This window comes from Cherax quadricarinatus, chromosome 27, assembly GCF_038502225.1.
Source record: "Cherax quadricarinatus isolate ZL_2023a chromosome 27, ASM3850222v1, whole genome shotgun sequence".
Lineage (NCBI taxonomy): Eukaryota > Metazoa > Arthropoda > Malacostraca > Decapoda > Parastacidae > Cherax > Cherax quadricarinatus.
Genome location: NC_091318.1, coordinates 19,620,768 through 19,634,062, shown reverse-complemented (window position 1 = coordinate 19,634,062; position 13,295 = coordinate 19,620,768). Strand labels below are relative to the sequence as shown.

At 50.4% G+C, this 13,295-nt stretch overlaps 1 protein-coding gene and 1 long non-coding RNA gene across 2 annotated transcripts in view; one reads left to right on the top strand and one right to left on the bottom strand.

The window, feature by feature from the left end:
- Positions 1-13,295, top strand: part of cic (Putative transcription factor capicua) — a 653,343-nt gene that overhangs the window by 77,676 nt on the left and 562,372 nt on the right. The gene's annotated exons all lie outside the window — the stretch shown is intronic.
- LOC138853280 (uncharacterized) overlaps positions 1-13,295 on the bottom strand; it is a 100,731-nt gene that overhangs the window by 40,942 nt on the left and 46,494 nt on the right. The window contains exon 2 of the long non-coding RNA XR_011392482.1: positions 8,929-8,973. This is a non-coding gene — a long non-coding RNA (uncharacterized lncRNA). The remainder of the gene's footprint in view (positions 1-8,928; positions 8,974-13,295) is intronic.

Sequence of the window (13,295 nt, the reverse complement as noted above, 5' to 3'; positions counted from 1 at the left end):
TGAAGGTGACGAGGGTGAGGGTGACGAGGGTGAGGGGTGACGAGGATGAAGATGACAATGGTGAGGGATAACGAGGGTGAAGGTGACGAGGGTGAGAGGTGACGAGGGTGAGGGGTGACGAGGGTGAAGGTGACGAGGGTGAGGGGTGACGAGGGTGAAGGTGACGAGGGTGAGAGTGACTAGGGTGAGGGATGACGAGGATGAAAATGACAAGGGTTACGGATGAGGGTGAAGGTGACGAGGGTGAGGGTAACGAGAGTGAAGGTGGCGAAAGTGACGAGGGTGAGGGCATTGAGGGTGAAGGTGACGAGGGTGAGGGTGACGAGGGTGAAGTTGATGAGGGTGAGGGTGACGAGGGTGAGGGTGACGAGGGTGAAGGTGACGAGGGTGAGGGTGACGAGGGTGAAGGTGACGAGGGTGAGGGTGACGAGGGTGAGGGTGACGAGGGTGAGGGTGGCGAGGGTGAGGGTGACGAGGGTGAAGGTGACGAGGGTGAGGGTGACGAGGGTGAAGGTGACGAGGGTGAGGGTGACGAGGGTGAAGATGACGAGGGTGAAGGTGACGAAGGTGAAGGTGACGAGGGTGAGAGTGACGAGGGTGAGGGTGACGAGGATGAGGGTGACGAGGGTGAGGGTGACGAAGGTGAAGGTGACGAGGGTGAGGGTGACGAGGGTGAGGGTGACGAGGGTGGTGACGAGGGTGAGGGTGACGAGGGTGAGAGTGACGAGGGTGAGGGTGACGAGGGTGAGGGTGACGAGGGTGAGGGTGATGAGGGGTGACTATTAAGTAAGGCAGTTTCGTCGCGTGTACAGCTACTCAAGAGTCTGTGTGATGGTGCTTATAGTGTTAATTACGGCTAATTTCAAACCCTGCTACTCGTCTTTCTCTTCTAAAACAACTAGTCTGGACTCACCCATGTTGCGACCATCAACACACCTCAAGTGTTAGTCAAAAAAGGGTATATACGTTGTGTAATGCGCATTTCCGAGTCCCAGGCTGTCTCACCAACACACACACCTCGCAAATCGATATATCAGAAGACGTTATGTTTACGTATCTCTGAGAACTGATGAATTCCGTGGTGCACGGAATGTCTTCACAATGAAATGTCATAAACTGTATAAGATGTCTTAGTAACACAACACTGACCTTACTGCAGCCATCACAGGAAACACTGTAAACCCAAAGTTTACCCATTATGGGTTCTAAACACAAGGTTTACCCATTGTGGGTTCTAGTAATGCCTGTGATACTGCAAGATAACACTGAGTGTCACTTTCACTGACATGTCAGTGAGATTGAAGGTGGGAGAGACGAGGAACTAATCATTTTGCCTCTTGTGAGTGCTGAGTATCTGAGAAGCAGTCTTGTAGGCTTCAGTCAAACTATTATAAGTGTAGTGTGGAGAAGCTCTTGCTGCTGTGACATTCATCTTCAATGGAGTGAGGGTTGCCTACTCTGCATGCTCGGAGAAAACATCGTATTAGCACGCCTTTCCCAGTGTTGTGTTGCCACCAGAATTAATGGTGTTTGAAGTCTGTCGACTACATGAGGGTTATAGAGGCTGCGTGCAACTTGCTCACCACTAGGCAAGAATACTTTAATATTCCAACAAGGATAAAAGTGAACTTTCAATGTATATATACAGAGTGACGTGATGTAAATGGTTTAAAAACCCTTTCTTCTCTGTAGTGGACTGAAGAAGTCACCGGCTGGGCGAAACATTTCCGTAATAAATGCTCCCACAAAGAACAAAAAGGCACAGCACCGTGACCGGAACAGTACCGTGACTGGAACAGTACCGTGACTGGAACAGTACCGTGACCGGAACAGTACCGTGACTGGAACAGTACCGTGACTGGAACAGTACCGTGACTGGAACAGTACCGTGACTAGAACAGTACCATGACTGGAACAGTACCGTGACGGGAACAGTACCATGACTGGAACAGTACCGTGACTGGAACAGTACCATGACTGGAACAGTACCGTGACTGGAACAGTACCGTGACTGGAACAGTCGTGGTAAGATTTCTCTCGTCTATGTGTGTTATTTGTATAAAGATTCCCATACGTAAAACAAAAGTGTCTCATTAGTCGTACACTGAGAGACATCCGCCACTCGGTATACATGTCCTCCGACAGTGAATAAGGTGAGTCATGTCAGAGAGTTTAAGGGGCACGTCAGTTCCCTTGTCTTCTAATATGTTATTTTTCCCCTATAATCTACCTTGTCTATAATTACTATCGTATTTGCTTTGTCTGCTTTCGTAAGGTAAAGTCCAGGATCTTTCCTTAATGTTGTAGAGGCAGTGAAGGCAGCAGAGGCAGTGAAGGAAGCAGAGGTAGTGAAGGCAGCAGAGGTAGTGAAGGCAGCAGAGGTAGTGAAGGCAGCAGAGGCAGTGAAGGAAGCAGAGGTAGTGAAGGCAGCAGAGGCAGTGAAGGCAGCAGAGGCAGTGAAGGCAGCAGAGGAAGTGAAGGCAGCAGAGGCAGTGAAGGCAGCAGAGGCAGTGAAGGCAGCAGAGGCAGTGAAGGCAGCAGAGGCAGTGAAGGCAGCAGAGGCAGTGAAGGCAGCAGAGGCAGTGAAGGCAGCAGAGGCAGTGAAGGAAGCAGAGGTAGTGAAGGCAGCAGAGGCAGTGAAGGCAGCAGAGGCAGTGAAGGCAGCAGAGGCAGTGAAGGCAGCAGAGGTAGTGAAGGCAGCAGAGGCAGTGAAGGCAGCAGAGGTAGTGAAGGCAGCAGAGGTAGTGAAGGCAGCAGAGGCAGTGAAGGCAGCAGAGGTAGTGAAGGCAGCAGAGGCAGTGAAGGCAGCAGAGGCAGTGAAGGCAGCAGAGGCAGTGAAGGCAGCAGAGGCAGTGAAGGCAGCAGAGGCAGTGAAGGCAGCAGAGGCAGTGAAGGCAGCAGAGGCAGTGAAGGCAGCAGAGGTAGTGAAGGCAGCAGAGGCAGTGAAGGCAGCAGAGGCAGTGAAGGCAGCAGAGGCAGTGAAGGCAGCAGAGGCAGTGAAGGCAGCAGAGGTAGTGAAGGCAGCAGAGGCAGTGAAGGCAGCAGAGGCAGTGAAGGCAGCAGAGGTAGTGAAGGCAGCAGAGGTAGTGAAGGCAGCAGAGGTAGTGAAGGCAGCAGAGGCAGTGAAGGCAGCAGAGGTAGTGAAGGCAGCAGAGGCAGTGAAGGCAGCAGAGGTAGTGAAGGCAGCAGAGGTAGTGAAGGCAGCAGAGGTAGTGAAGGCAGCAGAGGTAGTGAAGGCAGCAGAGGCAGTGAAGGCAGCAGAGGTAGTGAAGGCAGCAGATGCAGTGAAGGCAGCAGAGGTAGTGAAGGCAGCAGAGGCAGTGAAGGCAGCAGAGGTAGTGAAGGCAGCAGAGGTAATGAAGGCAGCAGAGGTAGTGAAGGCAGCAGAGGCAGTGAAGGCAGCAGAGGTAGTGAAGGCAGCAGAAGTAGTGAAGGCAGCAGAGGTAGTGAAGGCAGCAGAGGCAGTGAAGGCAGCAGAGGTAGTGAAGGCAGCAGAGGTAGTGAAGGCAGCAGAGGCAGTGAAGGCAGCAGAGTTAGTGAAGGCAGCAGAGGCAGTGAAGGCAGCAGAGGCAGTGAAGGCAGCAGAGGTAGTGAAGGCAGCAGAGGTAGTGAAGGCAGCAGAGGCAGTGAAGGCAGCAGAGGTAGTGAAGGCAGCAGAGGTAGTGAAGGCAGCAGAGGCAGTGAAGGCAGCAGAGTTAGTGAAGGCAGCAGAGGCAGTGAAGGCAGCAGAGGCAGTGAAGGCAGCAGAGGTAGTGAAGGCAGCAGAGGTAGTGAAGGCAGCAGAGGCAGTGAAGGCAGCAGAGGTAGTGAAGGCAGCAGAGGTAGTGAAGGCAGCAGAGGCAGTGAAGGCAGCAGAGATAGTGAAGGCAGCAGAGGCAGTGAAGGCAGCAGAGGCAGTGAAGGCAGAAGAGGTAGTGAAGGCAGCAGAGGTAGTGAAGGAAGCAGAGGTAGTGAAGGCAGCAGAGGCAGCGAAGGCAGCAGAGGTAGTGAAGGCAGAAGAGGCAGTGAAGGCAGCAGAGGTAGTGAAGGCAGCAGAGGTAGTGAAGGAAGCAGAGGTAGTGAAGGTAGCAGAGGTAGTGAAGGCAGCAGAGGCAGTGAAGGCAGCAGAGGTAGTGAAGACAGCAGAGGTAGTGAAGGCAGCAGAGGTAGTGAAGGCAGCAGAGGCAGTGAAGGCAGCAGAGGTAGTGAAGGCAGAAGAGGCAGTGAAGGCAGCAGAGGTAGTGAAGGCAGCAGAGGTAGTGAAGGCAGAAGAGGCAGTGAAGGCAGCAGAGGTAGTGAAGACAGCAGAGGTAGTGAAGGCAGAAGAGGCAGTGAAGGCAGCAGAGGTAGTGAAGGCAGCAGAGGTAATGAAGACAGCAGAGGTAGTGAAGGCAGCAGAGGCAGTGAAGGCAGCAGAGGTAGTGAAGGCAGAAGAGGCAGTGAAGGCAGCAGAGGTAGTGAAGACAGCAGAGGTAGTGAAGGTAGCAGAGGTAGTGAAGGCAGCAGAGGCAGTGAAGGCAGTAGAGGTAGTGAAGGCAGAAGAGGCAGTGAAGGCAGCAGAGGTAGTGAAGGAAGCAGAGGTAGTGAAGGAAGCAGAGGTAGTGAAGGCAGCAGAGGCAGTGAAGGCAGCAGAGGCAGTGAAGGCAGCAGAGGTAGTGAAGGCAGCAGAGGCAGTGAAGGCAGCAGAGGTAGTGAAGGCAGAAGAGGCAGTGAAGGCAGCAGAGGTAGTGAAAACAGCAGAGGTAGTGAAGGAAGCAGAGGTAGTGAAGGAAGCAGAGGTAGTGAAGGCAGCAGAGGAAGTGAAGCCACAGAGGCAGTGAAGGCAGCAGAGGCAGTGAAGGCAGCAGAGGCAGTGAAGGCAGCAGAGGTAGTGAAGGCAGCAGGGGCAGTGAAGGCAGCAGGGGCAGTGAAGGCAGCAGAGGCAGTGAAGGCAGCAGAGGCAGTGAAGGCAGCAGAGGTAGTGAAGGCAGCAGAGGCAGTGAAGGCAGCAGAGGCAGTGAAGGCAGCAGAGGCAGTGAAGGCAGCAGAGGTAGTGAAGGCAGCAGAGGCAGTGAAGGCAGCAGAGGCAGTGAAGGCAGCAGAGGCAGTGAAGGCAGCAGAGGCAGTGAAGGCAGCAGAGGTAGTGAAGGCAGCAGAGGCAGTGAAGGCAGCAGAGGCAGTGAAGGCAGCAGAGGTAGTGAAGGCAGCAGAGGTAGTGAAGGCAGCAGAGGTAGTGAAGGCAGCAGAGGCAGTGAAGGCAGCAGAGGTAGTGAAGGCAGCAGAGGCAGTGAAGGCAGCAGAGGTAGTGAAGGCAGCAGAGGTAGTGAAGGCAGCAGAGGTAGTGAAGGCAGCAGAGGTAGTGAAGGCAGCAGAGGCAGTGAAGGCAGCAGAGGTAGTGAAGGCAGCAGATGCAGTGAAGGCAGCAGAGGTAGTGAAGGCAGCAGAGGCAGTGAAGGCAGCAGAGGTAGTGAAGGCAGCAGAGGTAATGAAGGCAGCAGAGGTAGTGAAGGCAGCAGAGGCAGTGAAGGCAGCAGAGGTAGTGAAGGCAGCAGAGGTAGTGAAGGCAGCAGAAGTAGTGAAGGCAGCAGAGGTAGTGAAGGCAGCAGAGGCAGTGAAGGCAGCAGAGGTAGTGAAGGCAGCAGAGGTAGTGAAGGCAGCAGAGGCAGTGAAGGCAGCAGAGTTAGTGAAGGCAGCAGAGGCAGTGAAGGCAGCAGAGGCAGTGAAGGCAGCAGAGGTAGTGAAGGCAGCAGAGGTAGTGAAGGCAGCAGAGGCAGTGAAGGCAGCAGAGGTAGTGAAGGCAGCAGAGGTAGTGAAGGCAGCAGAGGCAGTGAAGGCAGCAGAGTTAGTGAAGGCAGCAGAGGCAGTGAAGGCAGCAGAGGCAGTGAAGGCAGCAGAGGTAGTGAAGGCAGCAGAGGTAGTGAAGGCAGCAGAGGTAGTGAAGGCAGCAGAGGCAGTGAAGGCAGCAGAGGTAGTGAAGGCAGCAGAGGTAGTGAAGGCAGCAGAGGCAGTGAAGGCAGCAGAGTTAGTGAAGGCAGCAGAGGCAGTGAAGGCAGCAGAGGCAGTGAAGGCAGAAGAGGTAGTGAAGGCAGCAGAGGTAGTGAAGGAAGCAGAGGTAGTGAAGGCAGCAGAGGCAGCGAAGGCAGCAGAGGTAGTGAAGGCAGAAGAGGCAGTGAAGGCAGCAGAGGTAGTGAAGGCAGCAGAGGTAGTGAAGGAAGCAGAGGTAGTGAAGGTAGCAGAGGTAGTGAAGGCAGCAGAGGCAGTGAAGGCAGCAGAGGTAGTGAAGACAGCAGAGGTAGTGAAGGCAGCAGAGGTAGTGAAGGCAGCAGAGGCAGTGAAGGCAGCAGAGGTAGTGAAGGCAGAAGAGGCAGTGAAGGCAGCAGAGGTAGTGAAGGCAGCAGAGGTAGTGAAGGCAGAAGAGGCAGTGAAGGCAGCAGAGGTAGTGAAGACAGCAGAGGTAGTGAAGGCAGAAGAGGCAGTGAAGGCAGCAGAGGTAGTGAAGGCAGCAGAGGTAATGAAGACAGCAGAGGTAGTGAAGGCAGCAGAGGCAGTGAAGGCAGCAGAGGTAGTGAAGGCAGAAGAGGCAGTGAAGGCAGCAGAGGTAGTGAAGACAGCAGAGGTAGTGAAGGTAGCAGAGGTAGTGAAGGCAGCAGAGGCAGTGAAGGCAGTAGAGGTAGTGAAGGCAGAAGAGGCAGTGAAGGCAGCAGAGGTAGTGAAGGAAGCAGAGGTAGTGAAGGAAGCAGAGGTAGTGAAGGCAGCAGAGGCAGTGAAGGCAGCAGAGGCAGTGAAGGCAGCAGAGGTAGTGAAGGCAGCAGAGGCAGTGAAGGCAGCAGAGGTAGTGAAAACAGCAGAGGTAGTGAAGGAAGCAGAGGTAGTGAAGGAAGCAGAGGTAGTGAAGGAAGCAGAGGTAGTGAAGGCAGCAGAGGAAGTGAAGCCACAGAGGCAGTGAAGGCAGCAGAGGCAGTGAAGGCAGCAGAGGCAGTGAAGGCAGCAGAGGTAGTGAAGGCAGCAGGGGCAGTGAAGGCAGAAGAGGCAGTGAAGGCAGCAGACGCAGTGAAGGCAGCACAGGCAGAGAAGGCAGCGGAGGCAGTGAAGGCAGCAGAGGAAGTGAAGGCAGCGGTGGCAGTGAAGGCAGCAGAGGCAGTGAAGGCAGCGGAGGCAGCAGAAGCAGTGAAGACAGCAGTGAAGGCAGCAGAGGCAGTGAAGGCAGCGGAGGCAGCAGAGGCAGTGAAGGCAGCAGAGGCAGTGAAGACAGCGGTGAAGGCAGCAGAGGCAGTGAAGACAGCAGTGAAGGCAGCAGAGGCAGTGAAGACAGCAGTGAAGACAGCAGTGAAGGCAGGAGAGGCAGTGAAGGCAGCAGAGGTAGTGAAGGCAGCAGAGGCAGTGAAGACAGCAGTGACGGCAGCAGAGGCAGTGAAGGCAGCAGAGGCAGTGAAGACAGCAGCAACGGCAGCAGAGACAGTAAAGGCAGCAGTGACGGCAGCAGAGGCAGTGAAGGCAGCAGAGGCAGTGAAGGCAGCATGACGGCAGCAGAGGCAGTGAAGGCAGCAGTGACGGCAGCAGAGGCAGTGAAGGCAGCAGAAGCAGTGAAGGCAGCAGAGGCAGTGAAGGCAGCAGAAGCAGTGAAGGCAGCAGTGAAGGCAGCGCCTGAACTAACTTGACATTTGTGAAGTGTTAAGTATTCATCACCTGGAAAATATCACCACAACCGTAGTGACCATCATCTGCTGCCCTCTACTGGCACTGTCTGCTGCCCTCTACTGGCACTGTCTGTTGCCCTCTACTGGCACTGTCTGCTGCCCTCTACTGGAACTGTCTGCTGCCCTCTACTGGCACTGTCTGCTGCCCTCTACTGGCACTGTCTGCTGCCCTCTACTGGCACTGTCTGTTGCCCTCTACTGGCACTGTCTGCTGCCCTCTACTGGCACTGTCTGCTGCCCTCTACTGGCACTGTCTGCTGCCCTCTACTGGTACTGTCTACTGCCCTCTACTGGCACTGTCTGCTGCCCTCTACTGGCACTGTCTGCTGCCCTCTACTGGCACTGTCTGCTGCCCTCTACTGGCACTGTCTGCTGCCCTCTACTGGCACTGTCTGCTGCCCTCTACTGGCACTGTCTACTGCCCTCTACTGGCACTGTCTGCTGCCCTCTACTGGCACTGTCTACTGCCCTCTACTGACACTGTCTGCTGCCCTCTACTGGCACTGTCTGCTGCCCTCTACTGGCACTGTCTGCTGCCCTCTACTGGCACTGTCTGCTGCCCTCTACTGGCACTGTCTGCTGCCCTCTACTGGCACTGTCTACTGCCCTCTACTGGCACTGTCTACTGCCCTCTACTGGCACCGTCTACTGCCCTCTACTGGTACCGTCTACTGCCCTCTACTGGCACTGTCTGCTGCCCTCTACTGGCACTGTCTGCTGCCCTCTACTGGCACTGTCTACTGCCCTCTACTGGCACTGTCTACTTCTTGGTGGAGTGAAGACACAGTCAGTGGCTCCTCCTCACCTCGGAGCCTTGTTGGAGTGAAGACACAGTCAGTGGCTCCTACTCACCTTGGAGCCTTGTTGGAGTGAAGACACAGTCAGTGGCTCCTACTCACCTTGGAGCCTTGTTGGAGTGAAGACACAGTCAGTGGCTCCTACTCACCTCGGAGCCTTGCTGGAGTGAAGGCACAGTCAGTGGCTCCTCCTCACCTCGGAGCCTTGTTGGAGTGAAGACAGTCAGTGGCTCCTACTCACCTTGGAGCCTTGTTGGAGTGAGGACACAGTCAGTGGCTCCTACTCACCTCGGAGCCTTGCTGGAGTGAAGGCACAGTCAGTGGCTCCCACTTACCTCGGAGCCTTGCTGGAGTGAAGGCACAGTCAGTGGCTCCCACTTACCTCGGAGCCTTGCTGGAGTGAAGGCACAGTCAGTGGCTCCCACTTACCTCGAAGCCTTGCTGGAGTGAAGGCACAGTCAGTGGCTCCCACTTACCTCGGAGCCTTGCTGGAGTGAAGGCACAGTCAGTGGCTCCCACTCCTGAACAACAGATATTATTACCAGCAAATAATTCTCCCCTACAAATAAGCAATACGACAATAATTGTATTTGCAAATATACAGGTCTAAAGCCATCATCAACAACAAAATACCTTTTATCAGTGGACTCCTCACAGAGTCAAATACAATGTCTGCGGCTTTCACAGAGACCTACACAAAGGATCACTTTGAGAAGAAAGTATGGCTCCCAAGGTACAACTCATGCAGATGCGACAGAAAGTATAGGCAACAAGGAAAAGCTGGCCTGTATGTCACAGAGTCGCAAAGTTGTTCAAAATTACTAAACACCACGAATGATGTAGTTGAAGTTTTGGCAGTAAAGATTGAGAACAAAAACCTTGTCATTATGCAACTTTCCAACAGTTCAAGGAACAGCTACTGAAAAATGACTACTTTCTGGAAAATCTTCCCATCCCAGCTCCAAATATCTTGTTGCACTGCTGGGTGATTTCAGTTTAAGACATTTAAAATGGAAAAATATTGCAAGTAATGTTATAGCAGAGATGACCCCAGGAGGTACCTCAAATGAAAATTCATACACACACACACGAGCTATTAAATCTCTGCAACAAATTTACCTTAAGCCAGCAAATACCGGAGCTAACAAGACTGAAAAAATACACTGGACCTCATCTTCAATAATAATAATGATCTGATACGAAGTATAACAGTATCAAAGATAAATGCGGATCATAACATAATCGAAGTACAGACATGTATGGGCAGGGCTCCTGGCCAGCAAAATGAGATCAGTTATGAGGGTGTCTTCACCAAATTCAGTTTCAATAACAGGAACATCAAATGGGATCACATTAATCATGTCCTAAACTAAACGATGGGAAGATATCTTGAACAACATGGATCCGAAACTGTATGGTACTTGAGGTATGCTCAAGGCACATTCATAAGAACATGAGGAACACTGCAGCAGTCCTATTGGCCCATGCTAAGCAGGTTCTTCTCAAACCCAAATCCACTAACAAAAATATTTGCCCTAAGGAAAACTAGAAAGAGACGCTACCTCTTCGGGCGAAGGAGAAGAATTGCAGAGCTTCTCAAAGTGGCCAGCCTATATGGCATACGTGAGGCACTGGCTACAGAAATAGACAAAGTCGAACTAAAGCTATATATAGGAATCATACAGAAGCAAGGAAACACTGAAACAACTTAAAGAAATAAATGTAACTGAAAAACATTCAAAATATTTCTTTTCATATGCCAAAACTATGGCAAAAACCATATCCACTGTCGGGCCCTTGCTTAAACAAGATGGGACTTACATCGACCACAGCAAAGAAATGAGCGAGATACTGAAGTCTCAGTATGAGTTGGTGTTTAGTAAGCTGTTAACAAGATTTTTTAATCTTGTTAACAGCTTACTAAATCAATCTGAATGAACATTTTATGACCAAGACTCCAAAATTGGATAATATTTCCAGAATTTCTGATATAAAACACCGTTGGACATTGAAAAAGCAATTATCAACATGCCCATGCACTCTGCCCCAAGACCAGACTCGTGGAACGTCATGTTCATCAAGAACTACAAGAAACCCCTTTCACGTGCCTTATGTATGTTATGGAAAGGGAAGCTAGACACGGGCGTCATCCCGTAGTCACTAATACAACTGATATAGTCCCACTCCACAAAGGTGGCGGTAAAAAAATAACTGCAGAGAATTATAGACCGATAGCACTAACGTCCCACATTATAAAACTCTTTGAAAGGGTTCTAAGAAGCAACATCGCCAACCACTTGGATACCCATCAGCTGCACAACCCCCGAAACTCTCTCCAGGTAAACTCCAGGTAAGCATGGGTTTAGAACAGGTCGCTCCTGCCTCTCACAACTACTGGACCACTATGATATGGTCTTCGGATTCTCTGGAAGACAAAAAATGCAGATGTATACACAGACTTTGCGAATGCCTTCGACAAGTGCGATCATGGTTTAATAGTACACAAAATGTCTGATAAAGGAATAACGGGAAAAGTGGGTAGATGGATCTATAACTTCCTAACAAATAGAACATAAAAAGTAATAGTAAACAGAGTGAAGTCAGAGGTGGCTACAATGAAAAGCTTTGTTCCACAAGGTACAGTACTTGCTCCAATTCTGTTCCTCATCCTCATATCTGACAGGCAGAGATGTAAACCAGAAGGGTGCACTAGAGGAGAAGGGTGCATTAGAGGAGAAGAAGGGTGCAACAGAGGAGAAGAAGGGTACAATAGAGAAGGGTGTACTAGAGAAGAAGGGTGTACTAGAGACGAAGGGTGCACTTGAGAAGGAGGGTGCACTATGTTACAAGAAATGCGATTCTAAAAGCTTAGAGATCTCCAGTGAATACTAGAAAGGACTGCCCTTCTAGCATCCAGCCTGTTACTGGGTTTTCGTAACAAGTAGTCAGTATCCTTGTCCAATTATCCATTAAAATTCAGTATGGTTCAATAGTGCTTTAGGATTACAACTGGTAGGCTACTAACTAGAGAAAATAAAATTTAATAAATTTATTAAGTCTAGAGGTATATTATCAAAGTAAATTAAATCTCAACAATCAAAATAAAATCAATCTCTCGAGTTCAATATTATTGTGCTGAAAGCACATATCACATTTATAATTCTTAAATACCGTCAGGTACATTAACATTTAATAAGATATTACAAATATGTACAAGTAAGTGTGAGTATGCGTGTAAGTGCTCTTAAGTAGTTAGCTATGTCTCAAGACTCGAATAAGACTTAAACAAGTGACTGACAAAGTCCTCAAATAAATTAACTTCTTGACCGACTGGCAACCCGAACAGTCTGCTTGAACAACAAAGAATGCTAAGCCCAATAGCAATGCAATATCAAGCGACTGCGACACAGAATCAGGAACAAGGAGATAATATAACGACACTAAGTAGGGACCATCTGCAGATCCTCCACAAAAGTTACAAAACTCCCATAATACTGAATCTACGTTCAGCATAGGAAAACGCGACTGTGACAATACACAGAAACCAGTACAAAATTAGGTCAGAAGCTATAGCTCGGGACCTGAGATGTTCCGAGTGTCTAAGCGACACACAACCTCAGTACAACGTCGAAAATCACTAAGTCTATACAATGTTCTGAGAACAGAGTTCTACAGAACTAACAAGAATAATGAGACAGACAATCTGTCCAACCACCAAGCGAGTCTCCAGCAGACTGAATACTTCACACGAGGTGAGGACACCCCCCCCTCGATCACGTGATAGCTACGTGGACAACTGCAGCTCAGAAGCCGGCAGTATAACGAGCGACAAGCGATAATTACAGTAGTTTGACAATCAAGACTAACTGAGCACATTTTATAAACATCCTAACAACATAAGTCAAATAACAATATAACAGTCAAATAATAATATAAAGTCATACATTTACGATTTAGCTATTATCGCAAATATAAGCAATATAAAATTAAATGAAAAGGTAATATACATTATATATACATAATAATCATTGTAACCCATTCAGGGGTTGCAACACACTATAGAAGGGTGTACTAGAGAAGAAGGGTGCACTCGAGGAGAAGAAGGATGTACTAGAGGAGAAGAAGGGTACACTAGAAAAGAAAGGTGCGCTAGAGAAGAATGGTGCAGTAGAGGAGATGAAGGGTGCACTAGAGAAGAATGGTGCACTAGAGGAGAAGGGTGAACTAGAGGAGAAGAAGGGTGAACTAGAAAAGAAGGGTGCACTAAAAGAGAAGAGAGTGCACTAGAGAAGGGTGCATTAGAGGAGAAGGGTGCACTAATGGAGAAGAAGGGTGCACTAAAGAAGGGTGCATTAGAGAAGAAGGGTGCATTAGATGAAAAGAAGGGTGCACTAGGGGAGAAGGGTACACTAGAGGAGAAGCAAGTTACTAGTGAATTATTTAAGTGCTAAGCCTCGCCTGCCCCTCTCACTGTACCCTCCCTCCCTACCACCACCAACCTACTCTCTCTCTCTCTCTCTCTCTCTCTCTCTCTCTCTCTCTCTCTCTCACTCACTCACTGCACTTCATTGCTCTCCCACTTCCCCCTCCCACACCTTCAGTTGCCTCTCTCCCACACACACTTACTCCCCTTCCTCTCACCAGCACCCTCCCCTTCCTCTCACCAGCACCCTCCCCCTCTCTCTCCCATCTAATCTACTCATTTGCACGTTTCCCCCCTTCCCCTCCCCCTTTTTTTCTCCTCCCTCCCCTCTCTTCCCCACACTTGCACTCTCACCTGTTTATATTTTACTTCTATTGAGAGAGAGATCATACCAAAACAGAACAGTATAAAATCAAGTCG